Genomic DNA, 18,694 nt, shown 5'->3' on the forward strand with positions numbered 1-18,694 from the left:
CAGTTCCTACAATTTATAGTATCTTCTAAATCCTGATTTTACAAAGTCTTGTCATCACAAGTTCCTCTAATGCCCAAGTCTTTCAATATCTCCAAGAGCCTGGTCTTCTAACATTCAGGTGTTCCAACATCCCCAGTGTCTGAATAACTAGGTCTCTCTTAATATCCCGATCTTTTAGTGTCCAGGTGTCCTAATGTTCAGGGCTGCCAACACTCTTGACTTCCAGCATCCTGAAAAGTACATCTTCCAAATTCTATGTCTTTTAACATGAATATGTCAATACCCAGGTTTTCTAGTGTCTCCCAATATCCAGGGATTCTGATTTAAGATTTCTAAATGTCTAGGTCTTCTACTGTCCATACCTTCCAATGTTTAGGGCTTCCAAGGTACAGGACTTGCAATGTCTCTAGTGTTCAGGGCTTCCAGTATCCATGGCTTCCATATCCATTAATTCCAACACTCAGGGTCTCCAATGTCCAGAATAACAAATGTCCTCAAAATCTAAGGCTTCCAATGTCTCCAACATCCTGTGCTTCCAATGTCTCCAATGTCCAGGGTTTCCAATGGCGCCAGTGTCAAGGTCTTCCAACGACTCCCAAGTCTTCCAGCAACTCCAAGTCTTCCAACTAATTCCAAGTCTTCCAACAACATCAAGGTCTTCCAGCTAACCCAGTCTTCCAGAAAATCCACATCTTCCAGACAATCCATGTCTTCCAGCAATTATAGGTCTTCCACAAAATCCATATCTTCCAGGAAAATCCATGTCTTCCAACAATTTCAAGTCTTCCAGCCAATCCACGTCTTCCACCAAATCCAAGTCTTCCAGCTAATTTACGTCTTCCGTAAAAATCCAAGTCTTCCAGTCAATCCATGTCTTCCAGAAAGAAATCCAGGTCTTCCTCTCAGTCCACGTCTTCCAGAAAAATCTACGTCTTCCATCAAATCCAGATCTTCCAGAAAAATCCATGTCTTCCACCAAATCCAGTCTTCCAATCAATCCACGTCTTCCAGACAAAATCTATGTCTTCCACTAAATCCAGGTCTTCCAATAAAGCCACGTCTTCCAGAAAATTCATGTCTTCCACTAAATTCAGGTCTTCCAGCAAACTTATGTCTTCCTAGAGATTAACGTCTTCCAGAAAATTCATGTCTTCCAGTAACTTCCAAGTCTTCCAGCAAATCTATGTCTTCCAAATAATCCAGGTCTTCCGGACAATTCGGGTCTTCCTGAAAATCCATGTCTTCCAGAAAAGCCATGTCTTCCAGGAAATCCATGTCTTCCAATGACCTCCAGGTCTTCCAGCCTATCCAAGTCTTCCAGAAAATCCATGTCTTCCATCAAATCCTGGCTTCCAGAAAATCCACGTCTTCCAGGAGATCCATGTCTTCCAGCAAATCCTTGTCTTCCAACAAAACTGTGTCTTCCATCAAATTCATGTCTTCCAGCCTACCCATGTCTTCCAGAAAATCCACGTCTTCCAGAAAATCCATGTCTTCCAACAAAGGTGCGTCTTCCAGAAAATCCACGTCTTCCAACAAAGCGGCATCTTCCAGAAAATCCACGTCTTCCAACAAAGCCGTGTCTTCCAGAAAATCCATGTCTTCCAACAAAGATGCGTCTTCCAGAAAATTCACGTCTTCCAAAAAAGGTGCGTCTTCCAGAAAATCCATGTCTTCCAACAAAGGGGTGTCTTCCAGAAAATCCACGTCTTCCAAAAAAACCACGTCTTCCAGAAAATCCATGTCTTCCTACATCTCCAGGTCTTCCAGCATCTCCAGGGCTTCCAGCATCTGCTCGTCTTCCAGCATCTCTGTGTCTTCCAGCATCTCCACGTCTTCCAACATCTCCACGTCTTCCAGCATCTCCATGTCTTCCAAACAACTACTCAGTCTTCCAAAAGCAGGCTCAACATCCACGTCTTCCAACGTCTCCAGTGTACCGGTCTTCTAACATTCAGGTCTTCCAGTGTCTACGATATCCAGGTATTTTAACATGTTCCATAGTTCAGGCCTTCCGACCTTTCCCCAGGTCCAGACGTTTTCAAAATTAGTCTTCCCAAGTTCGAGCCTTTCCATGTTCAGATTTTTCCATATACAAGCCTTCCAACTCAAATATTTCTGCTTCTAGTTGAATTAGCTTCAAAAAATTGAATAGGGCATTCCTTCTTATAGACCAGATCTTATGGATCAACTGTACTGCAGCTCAATAGTGTTTTTGCTACTAGGAAATGTGCATTCATTCTTTACAACTTTTAAAGATAGTGTTCGTAAAACAGCTTCTATAGAATAAACACATAGATGGGATTGCTGTGACAAATTTTGCTAATTTACTAATGCTCATATATTTTATACAGTCAACTCTGTTTAGGTACAAGTAAAATTCTTATTTTGATGAGAAAAATTCCTGTTTAGAGACTTTATTATTTTAGATAAAGCTGACATACAGTGTATTTATCCATTTTTTATAACATCAATTTTTGTTGTTTGGTCTTATGTGACATAAATAATAATAATAATAACATTAACATAGCATTTACTATGTCCAGGCACTGTTCTAAGGTCCTTACATGCATCAACTCATTTAATCTTCATAAGAACTCATTGAGGTAGATACTATCATCCCTGTTTTACAGATGAGGAATCTAGCACACAGAAGTGAAGTAACTTGTCCAACGGACACAACTAATAAAGTACAGCACTGGGATTTGAACACAGCTAGCCTGTTTCCAGAGTCTATGACCCTATCCATTATGCCATAATATCTGCTATTGAAAATCAAGATGAGAATTAGAGGATCCGAAGCTTGATTGCTCCCATTTTATGTGTAAATTATTATAAGATCTTATATATAAATGGTCTCACTTTATCCTGTCACTTATCAGAACCTATTTGTGTTCCTCAAATCTCATTCCTCAACTAGCTACTATCATTTCCTTGCTCATGTATATGGAACTAGGCATAAACATTTCCTGATATCATTTTCAGTTTGGGCAGAAATAACACAAGTGAGAACTGAATTCAAGTACCCTTTGCTTTAGAATCATATTCATAACTCCATGATTTGAGCACTGATGCCTGGAATTTAACTCTCCCATCTACTTTAATCCATTCTCCAGTTTGCACCTTACTATCTAGACCATTTACCATTAGTTTGTTTCTGACCTCCAGGATCCACCTGCTTCTTCAAATATCACTGACATCCTGGATTCCTGACCACTGCCTTGTGTTTGATTAATGGTAACTACAACTCCTTAACTCCCAGCTTGGTGACCTAGAGAACTAACTACTTGGTTCTCCAAGTCTCAGCTCCTACCAGGTGCTTCCAGCAACGTTGCTACCTGTGCCTCTGGCTGGCATGGCAAGCATTAATGCTACATAATGAAATTATGGTTAGGCAAGGAACCTCTAAAGATCTAGAATCATCTATACAAATTAATAATAATAATAATTGAAATACCTTCCAAATAAATGTCTAATGATTTAGTTTACAAAGTGCTGTCACTTCATTCCTCCATCTCCATCCATCCATTTATTCTTTCATTCAACAAATATTTATTGAGCGTCAACTGTGTGCCAGGCATATTTTAATGGAGCTTAAAATCATTTGGGAGAAACAGACAATGTACAAATAATTGAACAATTATTTATCAGTTGTTGTAAAGCCATGAAGGAAAATTAAGTATAGGATGCTGTAAGAGTCCAGAAAGTTAAGAAAAGCATTCCTGAGGAAGTAACATATATGGTTGCTGGAGGATCTATTTTCTTATTTGATTATCAAAATAACCTTGTGACTAAGCTAAGACAGATGTTTTTATATCACTTTTACCTAACTAGAGGTTAAACAGCAAGTACTAAAGACGGGCATGGGATCCACATATTTTGACTTTTTTTTTCTACTTCTCCATGCTGCCTTAAAATATATAGTAAATACAGTTTTGGCAATATATATCAAGGTATATGAAAATGTTGGTACTCTTTGACTTAGTATTTTCACTTCAATAAATTTACTCAAGGAAATGATCTAAAATATGGATAATTCATGCACAAAGATATTCCTCCCATAGTTACTTGGTATAGTGAAAAACAGAAAAACCTAAGGGTCTAACTTTAAGGGCATGATTAAGTAAATGTGCTATTTCCATGTGATAGACTATTCTTCCATTAAAATATTTATGGTATGTTCATATTATATAATGTTAAGTGAGAAATCAGCATATAAGATTATATGGAGTATGGCTGCAATTATTTTAAATATATATAATCAGAGAAAAATGACTAGAAATACACACATTGGAGATTGTGAACTAATTATCTCTAGGTGGGTAGGATTATGTGTGATTTTTGTTTACTTCTCTATGTTCTTATTTTCTGCAAAAGTTCTTACAGTGTGAAAGTATTTTATATTCAGGAAAATATTTAAATGATTGTGCATAAAATTCATTATTTATTCATTTTTTATTATACATGTAATCAAGTTTTACTGTTGAAAACACTTTGAAATGTAAGTGAGCAAAGTGAAAAAATTTAAAAAATAAACTCAACACTCAGACAAACACTGTAAAATTTTTGGTGTATGCTCTTCCACACTCTATGTATGTTAATTTTTTTTACAAAATGGAATCATACTGCCTTTTATCCTATTTTTTCCACTTAATAAATTGTAAACATTTCATGTCAGTAAACGTGCATCTGTATTATAATTTTAATACATAGCTTATTTACTTCGTTTCCTACTGGTGGGCATTAAATTCTTTCCAATTTGTTTTGTATTCTAAAAACTGCTGTGATGAGCACATACATTGTGTAAGTTGTGCAGAACACAAACTGTGTTGTCCCACGTGGTAGCCCTGTACATAACTGTGTGCATAAATGTTCAGATATTACTTAGGATAAATTCTGAAAAGGAGAGTTGCTGAGTCAAAGGGCATATGCATCCATATTGCTTATCATGGCAAAAAAATTAAAAGCAATCTGGATGTCCGACAGTTGGGGGTGGTTAGCTAAAATTATGTTGCAACAATATGATGACATATTATGCAGTCATTTAATATTCAGAAGAATATTTACTGAAATGGGAATATGTTCACAAGATCTCAGTAGTGAGAGAAACAGGTCACATGAAAGTATGTATAATATTCCAATTTTGTAGTAAGAAAACTATATAAATGTCTTCAGAAAAATGACCAGTAGAATATACACTAAAGTATTAGTAGTGAAAGTCCAAAAAGGATTGTGGTATATTTACACAATGGAATATTATACAGCAGAGAAATGAAGGCACTACAGGTAAATAATAATAATAATATGGGTAGATTTTACTTCTATCATGTTAAATTAAGGTATCAAGTCCCAGAAGACTACATATAATAGAATATCCCTTTTTTACTATTCAAAAACAAGTAAAACTGAAGGCTATATTATTTAGGTGTACATATATATTTGGGATTAAAAATATTTTATTAGAAATCAAAGGAATAGCAAGGAAAACTTCAGGATAATGGCCACTGGGGCTGAGGAAAGGGGGTTGGAATAGGAGGGGATCAGAGAAGTAGGTGGAAGTTATTGTCAGTATTCTAGTGCTCAGATTTGATGGGTGGATGGGTAGGTGGGTATTCATTCTATAACTAAAAACATATCATTGACTATTTAGTGATTGTATGAGTATTATGAAAATTAAATAAAAGAACAAGTTCTTGGATCAAAAAGAGGGCACGGGTCAGTGAAACAGTGTGCATGTTCTATGACAGTGTGGATGCATGACTCATAATTCAGTTCTGTGCACTTGAATTTCACATTTTCTTAAGCAATTATCTCTGGGTGGTGGAAATACATGGGCTTTTTATTCTCTGTGTCTCTTTATTCTCTGAATTTTCTATAGGGAAAATACAATATTATCTTAGTTGAAAGACAAGCCCCAAATTATGTAGAGTAAGATCTCAAGTATGTTAAAAATGCATAACAGGGACTGAAAAGACAAGTGGTGACACTAATGCCTCTGCGTGGTGAGAATTCATATCGCTTTCTTCTGTTTCCTTACAGTTTTTTAAAAAATCCAAATGTTATACAATGAACTTATGTTACTTTTTCTGTTAGAAAAGTAATACATGCTTATTATAAAAGTAAAAAGTACAGTGGTTTATAAGGTAGCAAGTGAAAATATCCCTCTCCTAGTCCCACAGCCCAGAGACAGGCATGATTATTTGTTTTGTATCTTCCAAGTACTTTTTCTGTTTATGTGTTCTTGTGTGTCTTACAAAACGAAATTATCCTATGCATGTTATTCTATCTACAACTTGATCAACCCATACCTCTCATCCCCAGATCAATAGAAAGTCATTGTAACAGCTAGTAGAATTCTACAGTAGGGTGTACTATATAATTTATTCAACTCTTTCCACATGATACATCTTTAGGTTGTTAACAGTTTTTTTTCTATTACAGATAATGCTATAAAAAATGGTCTTTTGAATCTATCTTTTGCACATTTAGAAGTATTTTCATAGGCCAGTACCTTAGAAATGTAATTGATAGATCAAAGAGTTTGAGCTAAATTGCCTCCCAGCATGCTGGGCACTATTATTCTTTTTAATTTTTGTCAGCACTTTGGATGAAAAATCGAATCTCATTCCTTTATTTTTCCCTAATTGCCAGTGAAGTTAAGCACCTTTTAATATATTTATTAGCTATTTGTATTTCTTCTGTGGGAGATTGCTTGTTCATATCCTTTGCCTATTTTTTCTGTTGAATCATTTGTCTTTTTTCCTTCTTGATTTGTAGGAGGCCTCTGGATATTAGAGCTGGTATCCTTTTGTCTGCTATATGTTGCCAATGTCTGTCATTCGTCTTTTTTTTTTTTTTTTTTTTTTTTTTTGCGGTACGCAGGCCTCTCACTGTTGTGGCCTCTCCCGATGCGGAGCACAGGCTCCGGACGCGCAGGCTCAGCAGCCATGGCTCACGGGCCTAGCCACTCCACGGCATGTGGGATCTTCCCGGACCGGGGCACGAACTCGTGTCCGCTCCATCGGCAGGCGGAATCTCAACCACTGCGCGAAGCCCCTGTCATTTGTCTTTTTAAAAGTTTGTTTATGATGGTTTTTGGCATAGATTTTAATTATGTAAAAAGGCAAACATTGTAATCTTTTGTTTACAGTTTCTTGGTTTTGTCTTATATTTAGGTAGGCTTCTGTACCCAAAATTATTTTCCTCTACTAGTTTATATATTTGTATAGCTTAGTGCTTTAATCCATATATGTTGTGTATGGTGGAAAGTAGGAACCTATGTTTATTTTTTCAGAAGAGATAGCTAGTCTTCCCAACTTATTTATTGTATTGAATTATATCTGCACTGATTTGGAATTCTCTCTATGGGTATGCTGCTTATGTTTCTTTTCTATTCAATTTTTGTCTGTTACTGAGCTAGTACCTCACTGCTTTAATTATTGTAGCATTGTAATATATTTTTGAAATCTGTCCACCCTTCATTATTCTTTTTTTTCCCTAGAATTTACTTGGTTGTTTTTGTACATTTTCTTTTTCCAGACGAATTTTAGAATCAACTCATCAACTTCTGTAAAACAAAAAAATCCCTGGAAGTGCCTTGGACCTTTTGAGTAATGTGTCAAAATTGGCATCTTTACAATATAGAGTTTTGTAAACTCAGTTCTGTGGGGGGTTTTCCAGTTAGTTATCTTGAATTCTTAGATATGCAATCATGTCAGCAGTAAATAATGAAACATTTGTCTTTTCCCTGCTAATGTTTACATCTAATTTTATTCATTTTTAGCACATTGGTAAAGATCTTATGACTTCCAAGACAGTGCAGATTTATATGGCTTAATAAAGAGTAGGGGGGCTTCCCTGGTTGCGCAGTGGTTGATAATCTGCCTGCTAATGCAGGGGACACGGGTTTGAGCCCTGGTCTGGGAAGATCCCACATGCCGTGGAGCAGCTAGGCCTGTGAGCCACAACTACTGAGCCTGCGCGTCTGGAGCCTGTGCTCCGCGACAAAAGCGGCCGCGATAGTGAGAGGCCCGCGCACCGCGATGAGGAGTGGCCCCCGCTTGCCACAACTAGAGAAAGCCCTCGCACAGAAACGAAGACCCAACACAGCAAAAATAAATAAATAAATTAATTAATTAAAAAAAAAGAGTAGGCATCCTTCTCTTGTTTTTGACCTTAATAGAAGTAACTCATTGTTTCACTCTAAAATATGATGATTACCATTGTTTCTGATAGATACACTTTTTCAAGTTATGGAAATGCCCTTCTGGTCCTTATTCCTGATTGACTTATAGTTTTGTCAGGAACAGATATAGAATGTTATCAAAGACCTTTCCTGGTATCTGCCAAGGTGATAATATTGTTATTCTTTTTAACCTGTTAATGTATTAATTACACTAATAGATTTCCTAATGTTGATCTATTCTTGCATTCTTGGAATAAAACTGACTTGGTAGTGATGTTTTGACTATGTTGATATTTCATTTAGAATATAAATCTCTGTATTAATAAGTCCCTAGAGCAGTGCCTCCTTACCTTTTTCAAATCATGGCAATTAAAGCAAATGTGTATTTTCTTTTTGTTTGGTAATATTATATCATATTTCTACATATTAAATCAAACTTGTTAATTGTTATTTAGATTTTCCCTTTTTAACTGCTTGATCTAATTTTTCAGATAAAAGTATGTAAAATCTCCCACTGTTGTTTTATCACAGCCTCCTATTTTTAACGTTTTCTGCTTTACATATTTGAACTTCTTTTTCATTGTGTTAAATTTCATGATTTTCTTATTGCATTGTGTTAATTCACAACATAAAGAAACCTTCTTTAACCCATTTAATGCTTTTTGCTTTACATTTCTTCCCCCTGCCACTTGATTTTTGTTAGCATTTGTCTGGTGTATCTTTATCCACTCCCATATTTTCAACATTTTTGTGTTTTGTTTTAGGTGTATCTTTTCAAAACAGCATGTGATGCGATTTTTTAAACTTCATCTGAGAATGTCTGCCTCTTAATTCATAATTAAACCCTTTACATAGATTACAACTGTAAAATATTTATTATTAATCTGTCAATTAAATTTTTTTGGTTTTCTTCTTCTTCCTAGATTTGTCAAAGTGTGTTTCCTCCTTTTTCCTATATAGTGGTTTAAGAGTTTGAAATACAGCTTCTAAGAGTGGTTGCACTGATATATACATATTTTAGTTCATGTATTTTTATATTGTTAAAAATTTATATGTTAAAAATATGTTTAAGGTGAGCATATAATACTTTTGTAATAAAAAAGCATCTGCTTTTAAATGTGTCCAGTATTTGTTCATTCCTTACCAGTCTCATTCTCCTTGCTCAGGCTTTCATCATCTAGATTTTATATCCTTCCACAAACCTCTCAGTCTCTCACTACACCTGTCCATCTTGTATACTGCTACCAGATCATCTCCTTAAAATATGTTTCTCCATACAACTCAATTCCTAACTAAATCTAAACTCCTACACCTGACATCCAAGTTCTCCATGACCTTATCCCTATAACCATAACCGTTCCTGTTCTCTACTTGACCATGGACCATCTATTCCAGGCAGGCTGGTTTCCTCACTCCCTTATAAATCAGCATTTGTTCCTCTACTTTCATTTATTTTGTTTCCTACTTTTTTCCTATGTTTACCTGGAGTCCTACCCAACCACAAAGAGTGTAGATACCTGTCTTAGAAGATAAGTTATTCTTCTCTCATGATAGTTTTCCATTAGGGAAGACCTATGTCTTCAGGGATGCAACATTCTGGTCACAAAACTATGGGAACAGACTTCATTTTTGACCAGGAAACCTTAAAGCATTTGATGTCTATTGAAGAGGGACAATTTTGACTGTGTCCTAAAATGCTTTAACATTGAGATTGATATTAACCCCTCACCCAAACCAAAGGTTTCTTTACAGTTCTTCCTTAATAACAGTGCAGGACAACATCACCTCAATGTAAACCTTTCCCGAGTTTCTGTAGTTTCTGGATCCTCTCTAACAGAGGATAGTCAGTCTCTCATTTCCTTGAGAGTTATTTGGGGGCATGTCAGCATTTAGTCCATGACCTTAAGCTCCTCTGGAAGTTTCTGTCAACTGCTCCAGGCCTGATTCCTCAACAGAGCTTTTGCTTCCATTTCAGTCAGTGTGACCCTTCCTTCCCCAGAATGGAGCTGGGAATGGGGCCCCAAATCTCTAGGCACTGAGGAAACATTTTCTTATCAGTGCCAAGAAATAATCATTCATCTACAGTGCTCCCACCCCCAAAAGACAAGGTCTTTAGCATACTTTGTACTTTTATTTCCCTTACCACCTCCTCCAGATCACTCTGCCCCCAAAGTTCCTAGAAAGGAGTATAGCTGTAAGTAATGCTATCCTCATGATGTGGTGTTCTCTGGATCAACAAAGCTGAATTCTTGATGAGCCACTGCCCCTTTTCTAGACTTCAAAATATTTTTGGTTGTTTACACTATGCTCTTTCTACTTTATGACTTTAACTTAATAGTTGACTTAATTTCATAACCACATTACCAGTAATTATTGAGACAATATGTTTTCCTGGTTACCATTGTTAGCACCAAGTCGTCTCCCTTCTTGCATGCATTTCTCATTTTTCGTGAATAAAACACATTTTCCCTCCCTGGAGTGTGGTATAAAGTCTCAGCTTTTTCATATCGCAACCAAGCTTCTCTTGGGTACCTAGATCACCAGGAACATATAGGTGCAAAAGTCCACACAGGTCCTGACATGTATAAACTCACTACAGCAACCACCTTTTTATACGTGGGTCTTATGTCATTCCTGAAGAACACAGCAAAATTGGTGCCTCCATTTTGAACCAAGTTCAGCATCAGAAAGTTTCCATCCTAATCAGCATTGTGAAAAATGAGGACGAGCTCAGGTGTTCATGCTGTGTCTGCCCCCAAGTCCCCAGCAGGTGAGAAAGCCCACAGATTCAATTTAATATCCAGACTCAGATGGTCCTAATACAGAGTTTGTCTGAGGATTGTGATCATATATGCATTTTGTATTGCCTGCTTACTTTATGTCGCCCCTGTTGAGTATTGTCATGGACATTTGGCCGTTCACAGACTCCATTGGTTCCAGGAGACCAAAATCACTTTTTTAATGTTCAAATTTTCATAGACCAGTGGTGATGACTTTAAGCTGACTCTTATTCCACAACTCAGACACCTTTGAAAGTGTCCTTGCTTCCTCCAGGAACAGGATGTTTCAGGCTGATTTTAAAGTATGCCACTATCTAAGGACCCCAGTTCCTTTTTATTGAAAAACAGAGAGACCAAACTCAGGATGCTAAGAGTGGAAATAGTTTCACATGACTGCTTGGGGTAGAACACAGTAGCGTGGTGGCTATTATTCACTTTCATGATGAATCAAAAATATTACTTTTGGGCTTCCCTGGTGGCGCAGTGGTTGAGAGTCCACCTGCCAATGCAGGGGACATGGGTTCGTGCCCCGGTCCAGGAAGATCCCACATGCCGCAGAGTGGCTGGGCCCGTGAGCCATGGCCGCTGAGCCTGCGCGTCCGGAGCCTGTGCCCCACAACGGGAGAGGCCACAGCAGTGAGAGGCCTGCGTACCACAAAGGAAAAAAAATTACTTTTTTTCCAAAATACACCCAAGTTCATGTTATTGCTTTTAAGCCACTGTTTCTTTTTATCTGGTTTAATGAGGGCTTATTCATCCAATTTTTCAGTTGTGTTTTTAAGCTACTAATTTTTTTTTCCTTTTCTACTGGCTTTATTATACCATGATAGGTGTTATAAAACTATGAGTTCAAATGACAGCACTGCAAGTCTTATATTTCTTTGAAAAGGCCACAATTCACATGTATACAATGGAATATTACTCAGCCATGAAAAGAAACGAAATTGAATTATTTGTAGTGAGGTGGATGGACCTAGAGACTGTCATACAGAGTGAAGTCAGAAAGAGAAAAACAAATACTGTATGCTAACACATATATATGGGATCTAAAAAAAAAAAAAGGTTCTGAAGAACCTAGGGGCAGGACAGGAATAAAGACGCAGATGTAGAGAATGGACTTGAGTACATGGGGAGGGGGAAGGGTAAGCTGGGACGAAGTGAGAGAGTGGTATGGACATATATGTCAAATGTCAAATGGATAGGTAGTGGGAAGTAGCCACATAGCACAGGGAGATCAGCTCCGTGCTTTGTGACCATCTACAGGGGTGGGATAGGGAGGGTGAGAGGGAGATGCAAGAGGGAAGAGGTACGTGGATATATGTATACGTATAGCTGATTTACTTTTTTATACAGCAGAAAGTAACACACCACTGTAAAGCAATTATACTCCAATAAAGATGTTAAAAAAAAAGAAAAGGCCACAATTTGTGTAGCTCCAGACAATCTCCATCAATAGTCTTCAAACCCCAGTGATCTGAAAAGAAAAATCTCCACCCCCACCAAAGGAATCCAGAAGTGTGGGACATGACTGGCTCAAATAGATTATCAAGCAGTTGTCTAAAAGTTATCATTAATGCTTTATTTTTACGGGAACTAGTGTTTTTCTGTTGTTGCAGGCAGCTTTAATATTGAGCTCCAGTTTCTTAAAGGCTTTTAGATAAATACAGATATTTATTATCTCAGTACTGTACCAGTGCATCTTTGCAAATAGCAAGTAAGAATATCAGAAAATGTAGCCAATATAAAAAATCATCAAACTTAAATTTTATACAGAAAGTTCAAGTGGGCTTATTTCTGTACGCCTGTATAATTCACAATTCTGTTTGTTTACTATAAGCACCAAAACATAAAATGCCAGAAAATTAAGATAGCAAACTTCAATTGCAATTTTATGTCCAAGTCACATTTACTTACCCTCCTTTTTCTCACCCTCCGCTGATTCCCACTAATCCAAGTAGTGACATTCTTTACATGGTTTCTTATTAAAACAAGGACAAAATAGCTATTTAAAGTTTTAGTGCAAAGATCAACATGGATTAAGATGTCTCATTTCAGTAAGCCCAATTTTGAGTTCAGTGGTAACTTGATCACTACAGAAAAGATATACAAAGTCACTCTTTTCTGGGTTACTTTGCTGATAGGGCCTGTATTGCTTACTTATTGTGGTATAAAAAACCACTTCAAAATACAGTGGCTTAAGTTGATAATCTTCTATTATCATGAGCCTATGAGTTAGCTGGGCATGCCTTCTTATCTATGCTAGACTCACTTATGTGTCTGCAGTCAGTTATGGGTAAGTTAGGAAGCAGCTCTGCTGATCTTGGCTGGGTTCTCTCTCATATTTGGGAATTTCTTAGAATAATCAGTTTCCCATTTACATGGCCTTTTCTTCTCCATCAGACTAGCCCAAGTATGTTCTCACAGCATGACAAATTTCCAAGAAGGAGAATAGAAGTGTGCAAGTCCTCTTGAGGCCTATAGATGGAACTGGCACATTATCACTTCTTCCACATTCAGCTGGCCAAAGGAAGTTGCAATGGATCCCAGATTCAAGGTGTGGGGAAATAAACTCCACCTTTTAATGGGAAGAACTGCAAAGTCACATTGCAGCAGGTATGGATATAGGGAGTGTGTTAATGGTGGCCATCAGCTGTGGATGAGCTCTTCACTGTGCTCTTACATATTTGGGGGTCACTAGCCTTATGCTGACCTAGGATGACCTCAGCTGGGACAACTGGGGTTTGTTCCACATTTTCTTGTTCTTCAGCAGTCTTGTTCTCAAGACGTGGCAGGGATCCAAGACAGGATTTAAAAGGACTAAGCCTTTTGATGCCTAGAGATGGAACTGACACATCATCCCTCTGCCACATTCTATTGGCCAAAGCAAGTTACAGGGTGTTATCAACTGAATGTTTGTGTCCCTCTCCAAACTCATATGATGAAACCTAATCCCCAAGGTGCAGGTATTTGGAGATGGGGCCTTTGGGATATGATTAGGTTATGAGGGTAAAGCCCTCATGAATGGATGTTTCCATTTCAGAGAATATATTCAAATAGAATCCCTGAGCTATTGAAAATTGTCTCTGCCTTTATGTCTCTGTCCTGATGAGTTACTGAAAATTGTCTCTGTCCTGTTGCAAGATGGCAAACTAGGAGGTCCCAACACTCATCCCTCCCACAAAAACAACAAAAACAGTGAACTACATGCCAATAAGAATACCTCTAGGAGAGCTCCAGAGTACAAAAAAGAAGTCCAATAAAGAAGCTGAAAGAGAGGAACAAAACAACTGCAAGATAAACATAAAACAATTTAAAAAATTGCAACAGTAAGTTCTCACTTATCAATAATTACCTTCAATGGAAACAGATTAAACTTACCAAACAAAAGGTATAGAATGGATGAATGGATAAATAAACATGATCTAGTCATATGCTACCTACAAGAGACTCACTTTAGAATTAAATACATAAGCTGAGAGTGAAGGGGTGGAAAAAGATATTTCACGCAAATGGTAACCATAAGAAAGCAGGGGTGGCTAAATTTATATCATGCAAAATAGACTTTAAGTCAAAAACTATCTCTAGAAACAGAGAAAGTCTTTACATAATGATTAAAAGGGTGATTCAACAGGAAGATATAACAGTTATAAATGTATATGTACCCAACATCAGAACACTTAAATATATAAAGCAAATACTGACAGATTTGAAGGCAGAAATTGAGAGCAATAAATAAAAGCAAAAGACTTCAATACCTCCATTTACAATAATGGATAGAAAATACAGACAGAAAATCAATAAAGAAACAGCTGACTTGAACTCTAGACCAAATAAGCCTAACTGATATATACAGAACTTTCCATTTAGAGCAGAAGAATACATATTAGTATCTCACACGATATACAAAGATCAACTCTAAAAGGATTAAAGATTTAAATGTAAGACCTGAAACCATAAAACTCCTGGAAGAAAAGGATCAGAAAAGTTCCTTGACATTGGTCTGGGGAAGGATATTTTGTATATGACAGGAAAAGCACTGGCAACAAAAGCAAAAATCAATGAATGGGATTATATTAAACTAAAAAGCTTCTGCACAGCAAACAAAGCAATCAATGGAGTGAAAAGGCAACCTATGGAATGGGAGAAAATATTTGTAAATCATGTATTTGATAAGGGGTTAATATCTAAAATGTATAAGAAACACATACAACTCAACAGCAAAAACAAAACAGCAAATAACTCAATGAAAAATGAGCAAAGACGTGAATAGGTATTTCTCAAAAGAAGACATACAAATGGCCCACAAGTACATGAAAAGTTTCTCAGCACCACTAGTCATCAGGGAAATCAAATCCATAATGGAATAACATTTCACTCTTGTTAGAGTGGCTATTACTGAAAGGCAAAAGACAACAAGTGTTGGTGAGGATGTGGAGAAAAAGGAACCCTTGTACACTGTTGGTTGAAATGCAAAATGATGTAGCCACTACAGCATGGAGTTTTCTCAAAAAATTAAAAATAGCACTACCATATGATCTAGCAATCCCACTTCTGGATATATATCCAAAGGAAATGGAATCAGGATCTCAAAAGGATATCTACACTCCCACATTCATTTCAGCATCATTCACAATAATCAAGATATGGAAACAACCTAAGTGTCCACTGATGAACAAATGGATAAAGAAAATGTAGTGTGGTGTGTGTGTGTGTGTGTGTGTGTGTGTGTGTGTGTGTGTGTGTGTAGTAACGGGCATAGCTTGTTTTATTCTGCTTCACTTTATTGCGCTTCACAGATATTGTGCTTTTTTACAGATTGAAGGTTTGTGAAAACCCTGCATCAAGCAAATCTATCAGTGCCATTTTCCCAACAGCATTTGCTCACTTCATGTCTCTGTGTCACATTTTGGTAACTCTTGCAATATTTCAAACTTTTTCATTATTATTATATTTGTTATGGTGATCCGTGATCAGTGACTTTTGATGTTACTATTGTCATTGTTTTGGGGTGTCACAAACTGTGCCCAAATAAGATAGTGAATTTAATCAATAAATGTGTGTTTTGACTCTTCCACTGAACAGCTGTTTCCACCATCTCTTTCCTCTTCTCAGGCCTCCCTATTCCCTGAGATACAATATTGAAATTATGCCAATTAATATTCCTACAATGACCTCTAAGTGTTCAAGTGAAAGGAAGAGTCACAAGTCTCTCACTTTAAATCAAAAGCTAGAAATAATTAAGCTTAGTGAGGAAGGCACGTTGAAAGCTGAGATAGGCCAAAAGCTAGGCCTCTTGCACCAAACAGGTAGCCAAGTTGTGAATGCAAAAGAAAAGTTCTTGAAGGAAATTAAAAGCACTACTCCAGTGAACACACAAATGATAAGAAAGCAAAACAGCCTCATTGCTGATATGGAGAAAGTTTTAGGGATCTGGATAGAAGATCAAACCAGCCACAACCTTACCTAATCCAGAGTAAGGCCCTAACTCTTCAATTCTATGAAGGCTGAGAGAGGTGAGGAAGCTGCAGAGGAAAAGTTTGAAGCTAGCAGAGGTTGGTTCATGAGGCTTAAGGAAAACAGCCGTCTCCATAACTTAAAAGTGCAAAGTGAAGCAGCATTTTCTGATGTAGAAGCTGCAGCAAGTTATCCAGAAAATCTAGCTAAGGTAATTAATGAAGGTGGCTACACGAAACAACAGATTTTCAATAGATGAAACAGCTTTCTATTAGAAGAAGATGCCATCTAGGACTTTCATAGCTAGATAGGAGAGGAGATGTCAATGCCTGGCTTCAGAGCTTCAAAGGACAAGGCTGACTCTCTTGTTTGAGGCTAATGTAGCTTGTGATTTTCGGTTGAAGCGAGTGCTCAATTACCATTCTGAAAATCCTAGGGCCCTTAAGAATTATGCTAAATCTACTCTGCTTGTACTCTATAAATGGAACAACAAAGCCTGGATGACAACACATCTGTTTACAACATGATTTACTGAATATTTTAAGCTCACTGTTGAGACCTATTGATGAGAATAAAAGATTCCTTTCAAAATATTACTTCTCGCTGACAAAGCACCTGGTCACCCAAGAGTTCTAATGGAGATGTACAATGAGATTCATGTTGTTTTCATGTCAGCTAACAGCATCCATTCTGCAGCCTATGGATCAAGGATAAGTTTTGACCTTCAAGTCTTACGATTTAAGAAATACATTTTTTGGGGTGGTGGTGTGATGAATTGGGCGATTGGGATTGACGTGTATACACTGATGTGTATTAAATTGATGACTAATAAGAATCTGCTGTATAAAAAATAAAGGGCTTCCCTGGTGGCACAGTGGTTGAGAGTCCGCCTGCTGATGCAGGGGACGTGGGTTCGTGCCCTGGTCCGGGAGGATCCCACATGCCGCGGAGCGGCTGGGCCCGTGAGCCATGGCCGCTGAGCCTGCGCGTCCGAAGCCTGTGCTCCGCAACGGGAGAGGCCACAGCAGTGAGAGGCCCGCGTACCGCAAAATAAATAAATAAATAAATAAAATAAAATAAAATTCAAAAAAATATAAAAGAAATACATGTTGTAAGGCTATAGCTGCCCATAAATAGTGATTCCTCTGATGGATCTGGGCAAAGTAAATTGAAAACCTTTTGGAAAGGATTCACCATTCTAGATGCCATTAAGAACATTCGTGATTCATGTGAGCGGGTCAAAATATCAACGTTCACAGGAGTTTGGAAGAAGTTGATTCCAACCCTCATGGATGACTCTGTGGGGTTCAAGACTTCAGTGGAGGCAGTAACTGCATTTGTGGTGGAAATAGCAAGAGAACTATTAGAATTAGAAGCGGAGGCTGAAGATGTGACGGGATTGCTGCAATCTCATGATAAAACTTTAAGGGATGAGGAGTTGCTTCTTAAGGATGAGCAAAGCAAGTGGTTTCTTGAGGTGGCATCTGCTCCTGGGTGAAGGTGCTGAGAAGATTGTTGAAATGGCAGCACAGGATTTAGAATATGACATCAACTTAGTTGATAAAGCAGTGACAGGACTTAAGAGGATTGACTCCAATTTTGAAAGACGTTCTACTGTGTGTAAAATGCTATCAAATAGCATTGCATGCTACAGAGAAACTGTTTGTGAGAGGAAGTGTCAATCAATACAGCAAACTTCATTGTTGTCTTATTTTAAGAAAGTGCCACAGCCACCCCAGCCTTTGGCAACCATAACCCTGATCACTCAGCAGCCACCAACATCAAGGTGAGACCCTCTACTGGCAAAAATATCATGATTTGCTGAAGGCTCAGATGATGGTTAGCATTTTTTACCAATAAAGTATTTTTAAATTAAGGTATGTACATTGTTTTCTAAGACAATGCTATTGCACATGTAATAGTTTATAGTGTTAACATAACTTTTATATACATCGGGAAACTAAAAATTTCATGTGACTTGCTTTATTGCAATATTCACTTTATTGTGATGGGCTGAAGCCAAACCCGAAATATCTTCCAAGTATGCCTGTATAGCACACAATGGAATATTATTCATACTTTAAAAAGAAGGAAATCCTGCTATTTGCAACAACTTGGATGAATATGGAAGACATTATGCTAAGTGAAATAAGCCAGATAAAGATGAATACTCACTTACACGTGGAATCTAAAATATTGAGTTGGCCAAAAAGTTCGTTCCGGTAAGATGTTACGGAAAAACCAGAATGAACTTTTTGGCCAGCCCAATAGTTGA

At 37.5% G+C, this 18,694-nt stretch overlaps 2 pseudogenes; one reads left to right on the forward strand and one right to left on the reverse strand.

Moving 5' to 3' along the window:
- Nucleotides 1-938: 938 nt before the first annotated feature.
- Nucleotides 939-1,743, reverse strand: LOC136142275 (cerebellar degeneration-related antigen 1-like; annotated as a pseudogene).
- Nucleotides 1,744-16,132: 14,389 nt separating this feature from the next.
- On the forward strand, nucleotides 16,133-18,236 carry LOC136142276 (tigger transposable element-derived protein 1-like; annotated as a pseudogene).
- Nucleotides 18,237-18,694: the final 458 nt, after the last annotated feature.

The sequence above is a fragment of the Phocoena phocoena genome, chromosome X (assembly GCF_963924675.1).
Source record: "Phocoena phocoena chromosome X, mPhoPho1.1, whole genome shotgun sequence".
In the NCBI taxonomy this organism is placed as follows: Eukaryota; Metazoa; Chordata; class Mammalia; order Artiodactyla; family Phocoenidae; genus Phocoena; species Phocoena phocoena.